Source organism: Tamandua tetradactyla, chromosome 3, assembly GCF_023851605.1.
Source record: "Tamandua tetradactyla isolate mTamTet1 chromosome 3, mTamTet1.pri, whole genome shotgun sequence".
NCBI lineage: Eukaryota > Metazoa > Chordata > Mammalia > Pilosa > Myrmecophagidae > Tamandua > Tamandua tetradactyla.
In genome coordinates this window covers 107,798,647-107,816,440 of record NC_135329.1, presented here as the reverse complement: position 1 = coordinate 107,816,440, position 17,794 = coordinate 107,798,647, and the positions used below count along the sequence as shown (strand labels likewise).

The 17,794-nt window shown below is 38.7% G+C and overlaps 1 long non-coding RNA gene and 1 other non-coding gene across 2 annotated transcripts in view; both read left to right on the top strand.

The window, feature by feature from the left end:
- Positions 1-17,794, top strand: part of LOC143677586 (uncharacterized) — a 137,949-nt gene that overhangs the window by 105,545 nt on the left and 14,610 nt on the right. The window lies entirely within an intron of this gene.
- On the top strand, positions 4,184-4,290 carry LOC143678447 (U6 spliceosomal RNA). The gene has a single exon (XR_013173257.1). It is a non-coding gene; the product is annotated as a U6 spliceosomal RNA (small nuclear RNA).

Genomic DNA, 17,794 nt, shown 5'->3' with positions numbered 1-17,794 from the left:
TGAGAGCATTCTTCCTCGTTTTCGCAATTTTAAGAAAAGAGTAAAAGGAAGGGGAAATGAAAAAATTTCTACAGAAAAGTGAGAAATGAAGAAAACTAATATTTATTTAAAGCTTAGACTATGCTACGTGTTTAAAATATATTAGGCACTTTATATACATTATCCAATTAAACCCCATTTCCTCATCTTTCTAACTAGGATCTATTACATCTTTGACCAGCTCAGCTGAACAGAAATCACAACATCTGTACCCAGCCACCGTGGTGTAGACTCAAACGAAATCTACCTGGTCCTAAGGCATGAGCTTTTATTCATTACATTATATTACCTCCACAAACCAAATTCGTTAAAAATCTTGGACTGAGAGATTTTCAGGGAGGGGGTGGAGGAAAGGAAGGCAAATTCTAGTCATATCAGGAATGTGGTTCATGGGGAGCATGAAATAGAATCCTGGAAAATATTATTAAAATAAAAATAGATGATTAAAAGCAAAGATGCCTGAGATCTCTGAGATATTTCTCCTGGCTTGGTCATTGAGATTTGTTATCATGTTATTATAGATATCAGAATGTGCAGTTAAATAGGTTGCCTGCTTTTCCACAGGGGTTTGAATTTCCTGAGATTTCTGTTTGCATGGGCCTCAATAGTTTTGTCCTGAGGAACACCAAGGCTGATCCTGTCTTCCCTAGAATGAGTCAAAACTGGTGCTGCTAGTGGGGAGGAACATGATGTGGGGTGTGGAGTGGGGGCGTGGGGTGGAAGCAGAGCAAGAGGATCCAAGACAATTGCTGCACAGGGGCAAGGCATGGGAATGGGTTAGCCTCCTTGATACATCTATGCCCCGGGTTGGGAAATAACCTGTGCACCTGCTTTATAGACAGACTGATGTTGTTATATACATTGCTCTGAGGCACCCACTTCATACCGTATATGAAATTGTATAAACTGTCTTCCTCTATTTATATAAGTATATAGTTGTCAAGTCCATAATACTACCCCTTTTGAAGCATTGAAATTAAAGATTGTATTTAATACAGGAATATGGGAAGTTCTTGGATTTTAATTTCCCATCATAAATCATCTTCGTATGTCCCATTTCCTCTTGCTGGATATAGTCTTGGGTTACAGAACCTCCTGTGCAATCAATCCTTTTTTTTTTTTTTTGTAGCAGTGAGCTCTTTCTTTGTTTTTTTTGTGTGGCTTTAAGTAACAGGCCATGGAGGTCACTGTTTCAGTTTGATGAAGCTGCTGGAATGCAGTATACCAGAAATTGGTTGGCTTTTTCAATGTGTATTTATTAGTTTGTAAATTTACAGTTCTAGGGCCATGAAAATGTCCAAATTGAGGCATCAAGAGGAACATACCCTCCCTGAGGAAAGGCTGCTGGCATCTGGGGTTCCTCTGTCACATGGAAGGCACGCGGCAACATCTGCTGAGCCTTTTCTCCTGGGTTCTGGATTCAGTGTTCTCTCCAAACGTCTTTGGACATTCTCTCTGTACTTTCATAAAGGGCTCCAGTATAGGACTAAGACACCTGGAATGGACTAGGTCACATCTCAATTGAACCATAAGGTCCTGCCCATAATACTTCTGCCCCCACAGGGAAGGATTAAAAAAACAGTGGTGCTTGTGGGTTATGTAACTTCTCCAAACTGCCATAGTCATATGGGACAGGGGACATAGCCAAAACCTGTTGGGAAATATCAGGGGCTGAAAAGAGCTGTCTAAAGGGAACAGTGCTCTAAAAAGGCAGAGAACAATATTGGATCAGAAGTTCCTAAAAACAGATTTTGGTGTCCAAAATAATGATTTCTATTGCTTCATACCTGACCTCCTATGTATTTTGATTTTCATATGATCCCCCAAACTTGTAGCCTTCTTAGAATGAACAGTTTAGAGAAGGAGCTCTACAAGTCCCATATCACCTGCTTCTCAAGACATCTCTTGCTTCTACTCAATGAGGTATATTGGTAGCTGCCATTCATTGTTGGGCATTTGAAAACTCAATTCAACTGTTTATAATAATACACATATATCAAATAAATACTACATATAAAATCTCTTATAACTGTTTCAGTTTTACAGATGATAAACATGCCAAAGGGTGCTAAGAAGTAGCTAATTTAGGATTTAAATTCAGGTATGTAAGACTCAAAAGCTGAAATATTTCCTCTCTATTTCATTTCGTTTCTTTTGTCTCAGGGAAAAAAGGTCCCTGGGTGAAAACTTTAATCTCTGAAAGGTAGGTAGGCATTTAAAAAAATAATTGAATATTTAACATGTAACTGATATTTAAAATATTTAACATATATTTATTCTGAGTCTACTTGGTTTGAGGTACAATGGTAATGATATTCCTAGATAGTAATTTCGTGGAGATCCATGAATGATCTCTTGGAGGTCACAGTCGGTAAGGAAGACAGACAATGAAAAAGGGAGCTTCAGATACCACAGGGAGGTACGGAGTGCCAAGGAAATATGTATTGGCAGACTTACTCTAATCTGTGGGTTGGAAAAGACTCCTAATCACTTCCCTATAAAGTGATCGTTATTGCTAGTACCTCTTTTTGTTAACATGGGAACAAAAGGAGTTGAAGACATGTCTCCTGCTGAATGAGAGTTTATTACCCTATGGGAAGCAGAATATGTGTAGAAATTCAGACTATTGTTCAAGTTTACTAGCTGCCAGAATGCAATACACCAGAAACAGAATGACTTTTAAAAAGGGGACTTTAATAAGTTGTTAGTTTACAGTTCTAAGGCTGAGAAAATGTCCCAATTAAAACAAGTCTATAGAAATATCCAATCTAAGGCATCCAGGGAAAGATACCTTGGTTCAAGAAGGCGGATGAAGTTCAGGTTTTCTCTCTCATCTGGAAAGGCATGTGGTAAACATGGCGTCATCTGTTAGCTTTCTCTCCTGGCTTCCTATTTCATGAAGCTCCCTGGGAGGCATTTTCCTTCTTCATCTCCAGAGGTCACTGGCTGGTGAACTCTCTGCTTCTCATGGCCATGTCATTCTGCTCTCTCAGAATTTTGTGGCTTATCTCTTGTCATTCTCTTTTACAGGATTCCAGTAAAGTAATCAAGAGCCACCTGAAATGGGTAGAGACATGTCTCTACCTAATCCAATGTAACACCCACTCTTGAGAGAGTCACATTTCCATGCAGATAATCTAATTCAAGTTTCCATCATACACTACTGTAGTACTAAACAGGGATTAGAAGAAACGGCTGCCTTTGCAAAATGGGTTTAGGATTAAAACATGCTTTTAGGATTAAAACACGTCCTTTCGAACTGGCACAACTATTTACACAGCAAACATGCCAGTCAGAGCCCACAGGTACTGCTCAATCTCAGGGGCCTAAGCTGTCCTACAGGTGATGGGGTTTATACCTGCAATTCCTATATCTGATGGTCACATGTGATGGTGAATGTCTTGTCTAGTTAGATTGTGTGAAATTTCACAACTTGTTGAGGCAACAGGATATTCAGCATTTGAATTAAATTTACTGATTTATTCAGAAGAAGAAGGGTCATGTCAGAATCTCCTGGAAAATTTTGACAATCTCTTTTAAATCCATTCTTTACAAAATACTACCCCTCCACACCTGAGAATCACTGGCATAGTGAAAGAGAATTACTCATGGAAGCGTCAACATCTTTTTAGCCAAAAAGACTGAGAACTTCTGTTCTAGGTATCATCCTTTGCAATGTTTTTCTCATCCATAGTACACAACTATGGATGAGAAATAGTATGGATGTGTGTGTGTGTACCTAATGCAGTGGGCTCAGTGTCCACGCATATACACACTTCTGTCCCTCTCTCTGATACACATTCCACCCATCCCTCTGTGGCCCATGTGAGATCTGTCTACATGTTAGTATCTCAGTGAGGATCCTGACAGGAAGTGGAAGGCACACTCAAACTGGGTATAATTGAGGAAGGATTATTTACAAAGAGATGCTGAGGAAATCAATAGTGAATATTTTAGGACCACAGAGCATAGTAAAAGCAAGGAGGCAGTAACACTCTTATATCAGAAAGGACAAGGGGGCAGAGAGGGTATCAGAATCCAGAAAGAAGATGTGTGAAAAGATTTACCTGTCATCAGTTGTGACCTTTAATAGAGGGATGGTTATTGTGATGGATAATGAGATAGTATATTTAAAGCCAGCACAGTGCTTGCTTCGGCAGCACATATACTAAAATTGGGACAATACAGAGAAGATTAGCATGGCCCCTGCGCACAGATGACATGCAAATTCATGAAGTTTTACATATTAAAAAAATAAAAATAAAGCCAGCACATATAATGACTCAGAAGGAGAATCATGGAGGAAGAATAATTTCCTCTCTCATTACCTCCTGAATTAGCCAAATCCTCTAATTTCCTTTCTCTGCATCCAGTTGGCCACCAACAGGAAACTGGAAACTGGAAGGCAGGAGAGCCCACTGAAGTAGGAGATAAGGGTCAGTTGCCAGTGGCTGAAAGTGAATAAAGGTAGAAAGTGAATCAAGATGGACAAACAGAATATATGCAAGTAGGTAAATAGATCAGCATATATATAATTGGCAGAAGGGCATTGCCAAAGTTTGGGAAGACACAGAGTATCGCACCACTGTAAATTCTAAATTACTTCTGAATCCTCTTGGATTTGCTAGTTATTGAAGGCTTACTGTTTGCCAAGCATTGCATTAAACTCTTTAAATATATGATTTCATTATTCATCACAATAACTGTTCTGAGGTACATATCATTATCCCTATTTTATAGGCACGAAGGCTGAGCTTCTTAGCTTTCAGCAATTTGTTCGAGACCACAGATAACATGGAGGAGAGGTTATATTTGAATTTCAGTCTGGCTGATTCCACAGCTACACTTTCCCTAGTCACTACAGTTTACTGCAGACTAAATGAAGCAATAGTCCTCTGAGAAAGTGCCCATGGAAAATGCAGAATTTGTGCACTATATTAATACTCAGAGAAGGCAGTAGAGGTGGGCCCAAATGGGCTTACACCAATTAGCTTAAATCAAAGATATTTAACATCTTCATTCTTCAGAGTGTGAATTTAGCAGATGTCTATGTCCCATCCTTTTCCTTTAGATTCTACCATTTCAAGGTACTGAGTGATTTCCCATTGTTAGCCTCTACATCCTGTTTCTGAGGGCATTTTCTGGAATCAAAGAAGGCCATACTGTCCCTGCACATGGCAGGCCATACATTTTGGGAATAAACCCTCTGAGAAGCATCCTCAGTCAGTGACTCTTAGAAATTGGTTAATAAATGCCCCAGCTCCTTGCCACAAATAGGGGATAATTCTAAAGTATGTATTTATGTTTCCCAAAGTGTTCCATAGGACTACACCCATTTTCCCATTTTGGGTAGCAGGTTTAATAATGCTCCACTTTTTGACTGTCTTCCCTTCTCTGTGTCACTTCCCTGCTTTAATACTGGTGTTTCCTACCCTTCTACTTGGACTCCAACCTTCTTGCACTCAAACATTTCCAAGACCATCCAAACTAAAATTACTACCCAAGGTTTTTATTTCAGTGGTTTTACTAAGAAGATCACTTGATGGCACAATGTCCAAAATAAGACCATTGGTGGTTGTTAAATGCAGTGATAACTCTTGGCAAGCTGTAGGATTAGTTACTAAGACTCTGACCTATGGTGAATTGTGATGGAGTAGAGATAGAAGAGGTTGCACCGGCTTATGCGATATCTCAAATATTTGAGAAATATGGCTACAATTGTAATTTAAAAGACCAGGGATTTGGTTGGTGCCATTAATGCAGTGAAGGTTGAAAACAAATGGCTCAAGACAGCCAACTACCAATTTAGAAGCATGATATGAAAGCCAGAATGCATCTATGACAGTGTTTAAAGAGATCTTATCTCCAACAATTCCTGCAAACCAGGCCAGAATCTGAACTTGAAAGTAGAAAATTGCAGAGAAGGCTTAATTCACAGACCTGACAGGTGTGCTACATTAAAGTCAGCAGGGCCGGCTTCATGGGCATGTGACCTGCGCACAGGACCCTATCCCCAAAAGTCTCCCATGCTTGGCTTAATGTAGTACATTACCATCTTTTCTTTTTTTTTACATGGGCAGGCACCAAGAATTGAACCTGGGTCCTCTGGCATGGCAGAAAAGCGTTCTTGCCTGCTGAGCCACTGTGGCCTGCCCTACATTACCATCTTGACATTCATAATAATTTTATCTGTGCACTTGTGTTTTGTAAGTGAAATCCAATGGCACAATAGAGCGTGCACATCAGCAGAGGAGATGCAAGCAGTATGCATGCCCACTGTTCTTTGATACCACATTTATATATGTCATTCACCACACCCATGCCATACATGCTTACCGTGTATTTGCTTTGAGACTCACTGAACTGCCACACATCATGGGTACTCTGGAATTCTACACTCATGCTCATATCAACACCTCTACAATTGAAGAATGGGGCCACTAGCAGCTCCAGGATCATGCTTTCCGTGTGAACCAGAACTTGTGTCAAATGTAGAAAGAAGGCAGTGAAGTTCTAAGAAACATGAATGACCAAGGAGCCCTATCATGTAGTTTCTTACCCATGTTATGTCCCTGTGTTAGCCAACCACTTATGCTGAAAATGGTGACAGAAAAGGAAAGGGAAAGATAGGGCAATCTGTCATATCTTTTAATTTTAGTCTTTTCTTACTCATTAGTAAGCTGAAGAGTATTAGTGGAGTACATGTTTATCAAGAAGTAAAATAAAAACAGCTTATTTAGTTTGTGCCACATTTCCATTGTTCTGGTAAGAATGAAATACATATGCATGCATATGTGAGCTACAAAATACAAATTGCAATTTTAATAATTCTCTCATACTAGTTAAATGCTCTGATGTTTGAATTTAAAACTCTCTTGCATGATACAAAGACGGACAGTAAAATCCATGCTAATAACTTCAATTTTAATTTTTCTTTACTTAGTAATGACATAAAATAGCAAGAAAAAGGAAATAAAAAACACCATGACAGGTTATGAGAAAGACCATAGATAAAAAGGAAAATGCCTTGTATTTTAGTACCTCTTATGGCATTTCTCCCCTGTCTTTGGAACATGGGGCTCTGCATTTTTATTTTACACTGCACCCTGCAGATTTTGTAGCTAACTCTGAAAGTCAGGACGTGATATAGAAGAAATGGAGTCCTGAGACCTGGATGGGGACAGCCAGGTAGGTGAAATAGAGAAATCTGACCCCTCAAATTCTCTTGCACTCTTTGGATCTGCAGAAGTGGCCCAGTCTCCCTTGCTGGAGACTCAGCAGCAGAGCCTCCCTTTGCCTAGAGGCCATGCAGAGCCATCACCTGAGGGAGATGCCATTCAAAGTTATACTTACCTTTCTCAGGATTAGCCTAGTCTTCCCTCATGGGATTCTAAGTGACAATCAGGGTTAAACCTCAGTGGAGACCAAGTGCAAATGTATTACTTTTGCTTTGGGAGAAAAGGGATAATTCATCAAAAGAGTTTACTGAAACAAAATGTTGAGTGATAGAACAGAAGATTCAGAAGAATGGTCAAATGGATTTATTATGTAAGACCAGAGACCCTACCAGGTACCTATGTTTACTGAGAGGACTCAGAAGACTCTCTTCACTAAGGGAACATGCTAGTGAGTGGGGCAATGGCACTGTGGAAAAGATAACTTCCCTTTGTAGGCTGGAGAAATCCAGGGCTGATGGTAGAGGAGGTTTCTATGGAGCTGGACTCTCTACTACCACTGGGGATAATATGATCCTGAATAGAAAGACAGCCAAGTAGCAGGACTTTATCATCAAAGGCAAGGCAGACATAGTTACTATAATGACCAGTGAAGTCATGAGGCATACAGTGTTCCTGACCTGTACAATCTGTCAATGATGATAGACCGTGGTGTTTCAAAGGGCAACAAGTAAGGGTACTTCTTGACAATAGAACCAAAACAGATTAAGAGTAAGTGAACTAAGGGTGATGCCAGTCACTACATTACAAAATGAAGAACTGTTCACCTAGATCCCAGACTTAAGCTAGTGTTCAGGTCTGGAGTCCATTTGATTGAAAGGGAGGCTGGGTCCCTTTAAGGAACAGCCTGTAATGCCACAGTGAATGTAAATAGTCTGGATTTACCTCAGTCCTTCCCAGAAGGACACCATGGTTATTTACACTGAGGAAAGGAGAAATGCAGAACTTCCAAGGGTTGTTTGATCCGAGTGCTCTTTCCTAATATTAGAGACCAAAATCTCCATCATGATGACCCAGCCTGGAGGATTTTAGCCAACATCTTCACATTCTGAAGGCTCTCAGAAGAGCTCATTTTTGTGTGTGTCAGGAGATCCCCCGAATCTCATCTCAGAGGAAGGGACTTACTTTGTGTCAAAAAGATGTGACTACAGGCCTAGGAACATGAAAGTCTGGTTTTTGCATACACTGCATCCCTCAGAAGCTGTTGGCCTGAGAGAATGTTGAGAAGCCTCTTAAAGGTGTAGCAATAGCCTGCAGGGTTGGAACTCTCCAGATGTGGTACATACTTTGAAATCATAGTGTGTAAGGAACCAAGGGAGGAGGTAAAATGGACCTTTTTAAAGTCACTTCTCCCAGTAATCAATTTCTGGGACTTTGTGCATCCCATCCCCACAACTTCAGACTCTGTTGGACCAAAGGTCCTAGTTTCCAAGGGAGTGAAGGTTTTTACTGGGGACCCAGTATAAGTTTCCTCTAAGCCAAAAGTTGCAGCAGCTAAATCTTGTTTTGAGCTTCTCATTTTAGTAGATTATTAGCCATCAAAAGTTACCATACTATCAGAGGAAATTGACACTGATTATCATGATGAGATGGCAGGTTGCTGGAAAGTATATGATTAGAATTGAAGAGACTCACTGGGGGGCCCGCTGGTACTTCCATGCCCAATAACATAATAATGGGCAATTTCAGTGGTCATGACTTGAGAAGATAAGGGGTTCAGAGTCTTCAAGAAACAGGTCTAGGGTATGCCATTGAGAAGCAGCTTATACCATCAAATGCTGGGTGAAGGTGAGTAGAACCTAGACTAGGTGGCAAATATTGGAGATGACAAATATTGCTTGCAAACTCGGTATCAGTTGCCACAGTGTAGACAGTGGCATGTCCTACTAACCTTGATGTATTTTCTTAAGAATTGATTTTTGATGAATTGTGATAGACCACAACCTTGCTTGAAGAAGCAGTGATAGGACAGTGTTCACATATAGCATGAGTGGATATGAGACTCAAAAGGGGTGGACAGTAGTGGACACTGCCAGCTTCCACAAATCCTACCATTCCACTATGCACAGGCCCATGTCCAATTGCCAATCTCTGTACCTCTGGATCTGAGGGCCCTTTCCCTCAGATGTGGAGAAGGCTGGGCAGCCTTTGCTGTCAGGGGCCAGAAATGCCAGAAAAATTAATACCTAAAGGAGCAGCTCTGAACTCTTGACTGCTAGAGTTTGATCATTAGTGCCCCATGTTCCTCACTCTTGTGTGGGATAGTTCTGTGGTGTATATTTTACGTTATTTCCCAGAATTTTCCCATATATTTGATCTTGAATTACCCATCTATGGGAATCGGCTTAATAGCACACCGTTTATTGGCTGGCTTCTCTTCTATATGAGTGTTCCCTAGAGCTCCCAAACTACATTCACTTGAATCCTTTTCACAGGGTCTGCTTTCGAGGGAATCCAAACTAAGACAGTGCTCAAAGCTGTGCAGTGACACACATCTAGCACACACTTGTTATTACAGCAAATGTTTCCACCACATGGTGGCACATGGTGAGTCCATGTGCCACATAATTGTGTACGGTATGGACGTCAGATACTCTACACTAGCAGAGTACGTGATAGAGTCTCATCTCATTTTAAAAAGGAAACTCTCAGGCTCTGTGAAATCATTAACAGCAAGAAGAAAAAAATCACGATATTTGAAGAAAGGGAAAGATGCTAACCAGATTGGAAGACAGAGCTGTGGAGTCCTGTTTTCCCTAAAATATTTGATTGAATTAGACTGGAGCAAGCCACCCTTCCTGTGTGCAAGTTCATCAGGAAAAAGGAAGTTCACGAAACTGGGAGGAACATGTACCTTGGATGAGAGTTTTTGGAGCAAAGTTTCAATCTTTTTCCCTTAATGAGACATTGAATTATTCCAGGCAGCCAGCACTCTCTTCCAGAACAGAGCATGCTGCTATGCCACTTGAGATAAACAAGTACTCTGAAAACTGAGACAGGCAATCAATTAAATAAATAAGATCCTATAGGCAAATAGTTCTCTGCAAACAAAATGCAGGGATGGTGGCAGAGATGCTGAATAAATATGAAATTTAATCTGTAATTATGATCCTAAAACAAATCTAAGAGCAAGGCCAGAGAGTCCATATGCTTAGATGCAACTGGAGGCTTGGCACTGAGTGTGCGAAGGGAAATTGCCCCTTGAGGTGAGAGGGGAATGAGGGCAGTCCTTCCTTGGGCGTAGAGAAGGAATTCCTGGTAAGGATTGCCTAATTCCATGGGTGCTTCAGATGGGTTCCTCACGCTAATTATGTGCTATTTGCAATACTACTCACTATCACAGAAAATGGGTGATCTACTGCCTGCCTCAATCAGCATGAATGGGAAGCCTGTGGGATGGAGAGTCAGTGAACCTGGGTTTGAATTCTCTGTTCATATCCTGTTAATCATAGAACTAGGTTTCTTCTTCTATTAAACTAGCACAGTGAGTCTTCTTTTGCAGTGGTAATATGAGGATATGGAGCACTTCAAAGGTGTTAGGTAGTATTATTATTAACCTCTTGAGTCAAAATTTTTACTGTTCAGGGAGAGCAACACGTTTCTGGTATGACCCACAGTCTAATTTCAAGATTGCAGGCATGGTGGGAATGTACTTCTCAGGTTTCAGACCTTAGGCCGTGGAAATGAACCGGCTCCACTGCTGCTCTCCGAAACCCACTGCTCTGTTTTCACAGATGCCATGCTTTCTGAAGTCTGCTCCCAGACAGGAATTGAGTGCAAGGGCCTGACACTCAAGGCAGGCCTGTCCGGGGCAATATGGGGCTTCTCTGACCACCAACCTGGGCTCGTGGCAACTCTGATGACCTCGCCAAACCTGGCTTTGAACTGCCTTGCAGCCTACAAGACTTCTGCCCCACCTTCCTTCTTTCCTCCTTCCTTCTCACCTTTAGTCAGGGTCAGACCTGTATCAGTCTGACAGCTCTCCCAGCCTCTTTCTGCTCCCTTCCTCTGTTCTCTCACAGGCAATTTCCCTAATAAATTTCTTACATGTCTAATCACATTTTAGCATATGCTTCTCAAAGAACTCAAACACAAAGATACAATCTTACAAAGTTGCTGGGAATTACTACTTCTTAAATATGCACACGGGTTACTGCCACTGTGTCTATAAGCAATGCCTTGCTTTATCTCTATTTTTCTATTTACAACAGCTGATGTTAAGAATATATACTTTCCATCCTGGGCACTCAATGAAGCCATTTTCACTTTAAAACACCCCAAAGGTATTTTATTGTTTCTGCATCGGACTTTGTGACAAGCTTTAGGTCAGAGCTCCTCTGGCCAGTGTCACCAGAATGGGTCTTAACCTGCATGCTTTGCTCATGTTGTTACACCACTGGAAATTATTTTCCTTTGTTTTATTTAATTTGACTCTTCCCTATCCTTCAACATCCAACTAAGGTGTTTTCTAAGAAATCTCTTTCACATTGGGTTTTCACCTCCACCATCTGTCTGAGTGCATTAGAGTGATCACAAATTGGCTCAGTTACACTGATTTATGTTGGCTGTATAAAAAACATGATGATGAGAGATTATAGGACAAAGATGTCTTCAGAAATTGTGCTTTTAAAAAACTTAAGAAAATAGTTTTCGAGCTCGTTAATGTTTATTTGCTAATCAGCTAATTACAAATGACCCTCTCAGCCCCTTATTAAAGTAGATCCACAGGACTTCAACTTAGGACCATTTTTATGGTCTTGAGTGAGATTCTGGGCATAATAAACCAAAGAAACAGAATTTCTTTATAAATATTCAGTAGCAATCCAAGTCTCCCCAACCCACCATGGGTCTTATTTGCTGTTTGATTCTTGGCATCTGTGCATTAAGAGTTTTGTTGAGATAGCTGACGAGGGAATCATACAGCTTTGTAAGAGGGAATTTGTGGGGAACCACATTGAGAACAGGGCCCAAGAACTTTGATCTAAAGGAAAGAGAAGAACCTGAGTCTCCTTATTTTCTCTCCAACTATCTGTTGAAAGCCACCTTGATTTTTTCCCTACTAAACTATAAGCCCTTGAAGGGCAAGGACCCTTTACAATAAGTACACCAGATGAACCTGTGGGTGAATTGATAAAAGGGGAGGAGGTGGTCCATGAGATGGTTTGTATGCTTTATCTGATTGTGGATCTCTATCCCCTTGGACTGGGGATATCTCCTTCCCTGCCTCTCTGCCCCTAAGACATAGTAGTTGTGACCTGCCTGAAGCCTCTCCACACGCATCCAGCTGGAGAGTGCTGGACCATTCTGCTTGCCTCCTCTACCTCCTATTATGTGTTCCATTTCTGAAGTCCCCACTCTGCTAATGAGATAGCATGTGCTAATCAGCTTTAGTCATTTGCCGGGCACTCTATTTATATTTAGCTAAGAATGTCCAGAGCAAGAGGCCCAATGGAATCAGCTGTCTTTGTCAAGGTTATGTTGGCAGTTAGTACTGGGTATGTCAAACAAGCTGTGTTTTCTGACACCTGGCGTGATGATTTTACTATATAGAGGATGCTATTTCATATCTGCTATGTGTTTTGAGTTACTTTAAATATGCCCTTATATTTCTGCTTGGAAAATGTAAATGTTCTGTTTTATCTGTCCTTCATTTTTCCATAGTTTTATCACTATTTCATTTGCAGGACCCAACTGAACTGAGTAAATGGTGTAGGACAGGGCTCTCTTTTGTTCTGAGGACTCTTTAGTTTGAGTGCACCTGGCATTGCAATTAGATACAGGCTATTCTGCCCCTGGCAGCTTTGGGACCTTGGATCTTGAGGCGAAGGCCAAGAAGTTTATAGTGATTTAAGTTGAGATGCAAAATTTAAGGTACCTTTCCATGCGGGCAAAGGCTGAGTATTCCGGTGGTATTTTGTTTTGGTGACAAGGAAATTCAGGAGTCAATTTTCAGGTAGTGTGGCATAATGTGACCAAGGTTATCAGTAATATCTAACCTTTAATAAATGCCAGCTACGTAATGATGGCTGGCGTGCTTTCCACTGACACTGCACTGCAGTCAGTTCAACCAGGCCATAAGAATCTAGTTAATAGAACTCTAATGGGAAATGACCAGGATCTGACTACAGAAGATTAAAAGTGACAATGCTAATTGACTCCGGAGGTATCTACATGGAGAGGGGCCAGAAAAATCATTTAAGTCTAAATGAAATTGGACTGGTTTGATATTTGAAAAGAGGCATTACCTTCCTGCTGTGTTTGGCAGAGTGAATTAACTGCTTTGTGTTTCTTAGAGAAGAGTCTTCCATGGAACAATGGGCTTATTGGAAAAAGAACTTTTCATAGCTGGATTTAAAAAAAAAGAATTTCTGCTAAAGGTGTCATTGCTACTGCAATCACAGTGCTTAATAATGAGTGAACAGTACTGGTATCTAAGTTTGAAAGGGCCATAGAGTAAAAAGGAGGTCCATTCCTCATCTCCTCTGAAGATGGGACTGTAAAGAAATTCACTGCTGAGTAAGAATATAGGTTAAGTTCTGTAAGAGAAGTCTTGGGGGAGTGGGAGGGGGGCAAATTGATGGGATTTTAAAATCTGTATTCTCTCTCTTTTCTGACTCATTTAATTTTCTTTAGCATCTTCTAAATTTGCAAGTTCTAATTTGCATAGAATTAATATGTATGTATAGCTTTCTGACTCACCAGCTTTGCCGTGCTCCTAGCCATGATGGGAGATGTGCATACACTCTTTTCTCCACCTGGAAAACTTTTACAACATTACTTGGCCTAGTTGATTCCTACTCATCTGTCAGGTCTCAGCTTAAATAGCATTTTTCAAAGAACATCTTCCTAAACCTGTAGACTAAATGATATGCAGCATAGCATTCATGATTAAGGACACAGCATCTAGAGAATGAAAGCCTGGATGAAAATTCTGGTTCAGCCACTGGCTAGTTGTGTGACCCTTGGAAAGTTATCTATCTTCTCACTGCCTCAAGTTCTTCAGCTGCTAAATGGAGATGGTAATGATTTCAATTACTGCATAGAAATTGAAATTGAATGTGTACATGCCCTTCATTCTATTACTGCATAGAAATAGAAATTGAATGTGTACATGCCCTTCATTGCTCTTATCATATAAGTACTTGTAGTGCTATTTAGGTTATATTTTACTGCATGTGTGTGTGTGTATGTACAGATATTTGGTAAAGAACCAGATAATTCATGTCTAACACTGATTAAATATTTAATTAAGTAAGTGAATGGTGACTTCCAATGGTGGTAGCTCAGAGCCTTTTACGCTGTGTACAAAAGCAGTTATTTCTACCCTTAACTTTTCCCAATTACTCACTCAGCACTTCTCCTTTCCATACCTCTGCTGTTATAACTTAGCTGTTAGATTCTCCAAGTCACTTCTGAGTGATTCTAAGAAGGGCTGCATGGTGGGCTGTAATTCTTAACCCTGAAGTCCTGGCACACCGATGTGTGGTGAGAAAAAAATGGGGTCCTAAATAATTTGTTATTGATTCTGGTAGAATGATCAAAGTTTGCAAGACATTTGCTGTTTTTCTGTATTGAGCTAAAGTTTGTAAATGGTGAAATGCACATCTGTTAAGTGTACGATTTAATGTAGATTTCACAAATGTATGCACTTATGTGTACATCCCTGCCACCCTGATGGTATTATAGAATATTTCTATTACTCCAGGAAATTCCCTCTTATCTCCTTTCAGTCAATCCACAAACTCCATAGGCAACATCTGTTCTAACTTCTATGCTCATAGATTAATTTTGCCTGTGCTTCACCTTTATGTAAAAGTAGAGACTTTTTTTTTTACAATTGGCTTCTATTTTTTAACATATAATTTTGAGATTCATCCATGTTGTTGTATTTCCTTCTTTAATTATTCTTTATTGCCATACATTATGCTATTATATGAACATAGCACATTTGATTTTCTCTTTTTCCTGCAAATTAACATTTGCATTAATCTCAGTACGGGGCTATCATGAATAAAGTCCAATGAACACTTCTGTCCAAGTCTTTTTTAGAGACATATGTTTTAATTTCTCTCAGATAAATACCAAGGAGTGGAATAGGGTAAGTCTGTGTTTAACTTTGTTAGCAAAACTGACAAATATTTTGCTAGGGTGGTTTTACGTTTTACATACCCACCAATAAGATATGAAAATTCCAATTGCTCTACATTGTCATCAATAACTGGTATTGTCAGTGTTATCTATTCTCATGGGTGTGATGTGGTATCTTATTATTTTTTTAATTTGTGTTTTTCAGATGATTAATAATGTTAAGAACCATTTTATATCATTTTTGGTCTTTTCCTTCTTTAGTGAGGTGCCGGTTCAAATCTTTGCCCTTTTAAAATTGATTATGTGACCTTTAATTATTATTTTATCTGGATACAAGATCTTTGTTGTATATATGTAAAATGAATATTTTTTCAGTTTATGTGAAGCTTTTCATTGTCTTATGATGTCTTTTGATGAGGAGAAGCTTTACATTTTGATGAGGTCTAATTGATCTTTTTTGTTATTTTATGGTTAGCACCTTCGTATCTTAAGTAATCTTTCCCTCCCCTAATATTCCTCTAAGTTTCCTTCAAAATTCTTGTTAATTTTAACTTGTATGTTTATGTCTATCAACTACTTCTCACCTCAAATTATTTTAGGGTTATGATATGTTTTAGGGGTCACAGTTTCTTTCTAAAATACTTCTACTTAGTTGCTCCAGGACCATTTTGAAAAGATTTTCCTTTTCCTATTGATTTTCCTTGTTGTACAAAAAAATCAGTTGCACACGTATTTGTGAATTATTACTGGACCTTTATTCATTTCCTTTCATCTGTTTTTCTATACTTATGTGAGAACCATGCTGTTTTCATTAACATAGATTTGAGTAAGTTTTGAAATGAAGTTTTCTTTCTTTTTTTGTATGCTGTGTGGCGGGGTCATTCTTTTTCCATGTTAGTATCCCGTTTGAAATAAAGTTTTAATTGCCCAAATTTGTTCTTTTTATAGATTTCTTGATTATTGTAGGTCCTTTGCAGTTTCATATAAATTTTAGAAATATTTGGTCAATTTAAATGAAAATACTTTTTGGAATTTTTCCCAGGATTGGGTTAAAACTATAGACTGATTGCAGGAGAATGAAACATTTTGACAAAATTGAGTTTTTCAAAGGCTAAACATGATGTACCTCTGTATTTAATTCTTTTTAAATTTCTTGCAGCAGTTTTTGTGGTTTTTATTTTAGAGGTGTTATATATCTCTTGTTGAATTCATTTATAAGTAGCTTTTTTATTTCTCATATTACAAAAATGGAATAGGTTTATAAATTTTTTCAGTTGTATGCTAATATTAGAAATACAATTGATTTCTGTATATTAACCTTGTATACCACCATGATACCAAATTCTCTTTTATTTCTAGTCTTTTTTTTTTTTTTTTGCAGATGTCCTAGGATCTCTATGTGTACAATCATATTTTCTATAAATAAAAACAGTTTAGGGCGGTGCAACTGTGACTCAGCGGCAGAGTTCTCACCTGCCATGACAGAGACCTCGGTTTGATTCCTAGTGCCTGCCCATGCCAAAAAAAAAAAAAGTTTACTTCCCATGTTCTATTTAATTATTATGCTACTTATTTCTTTCTGTACTTTTCTTTTAATGACTATGTCAGGTTTCAGTATCAGGGTTAAGCTGGTCTATCAGAATGTATTAGGGTATATTCTCCCTTCTCTGTTTTATGAAAAATTTTACATGAGATTGGTTTTATCTGCTCCTTAAATATATGATAGTGTTTACTAGCAAAATTATCTGGGCTGGATTGTCTTTGTGGGAAGTTTTTATTTTAAAATGTAATTATCTTAACAAATATAGGACAATTTTGATTATCTATTTCATGGATCAGTTGCAATAATTGCATTTTTTAAGGTATTTGATTTTGTCCTCTAAGTTTATTGAATTTATTTGGATTCACTTCTTTATAATATTCTCTTTTTACCCTTGCCATACCTATAGACTTTAAAGTAATAGCATCGCTTTCATTTCTATGTTTGCACTTTTGGTAATTGGTGAGATTGGTAAACAACTTCTTGTTCTTTATTAGTCTTGTTAGAGCTTATAATTTTATTAAGGCTTTCAAAAGCAAATTTTAATTTTTTATTTGCTTTTGTAAAATGTTATTTTATTGAGATATGTTCACATAACTATACAATCCATCCAAATTATACAATCAGTGGTTTACAGTATCATCAGATAGTTGTGCATTCATCATGATCATTCTTTTAGAACATTTGCATTAATCCAGAAAGAGAAATAAGATGAAAAAAGAAAACCCATACTTCTTACCCATCCCTCTTATTGACCACTAGTATTACAGCCTACCCAATTTTAAGACTTACAATAGAGATTGATTAACTAAGACAGTTTAGTATTGTCATATATATATTCATGGAACAGAAAAAAACATCCAGAAGTAGATCCATACAAAAATGAGCAACT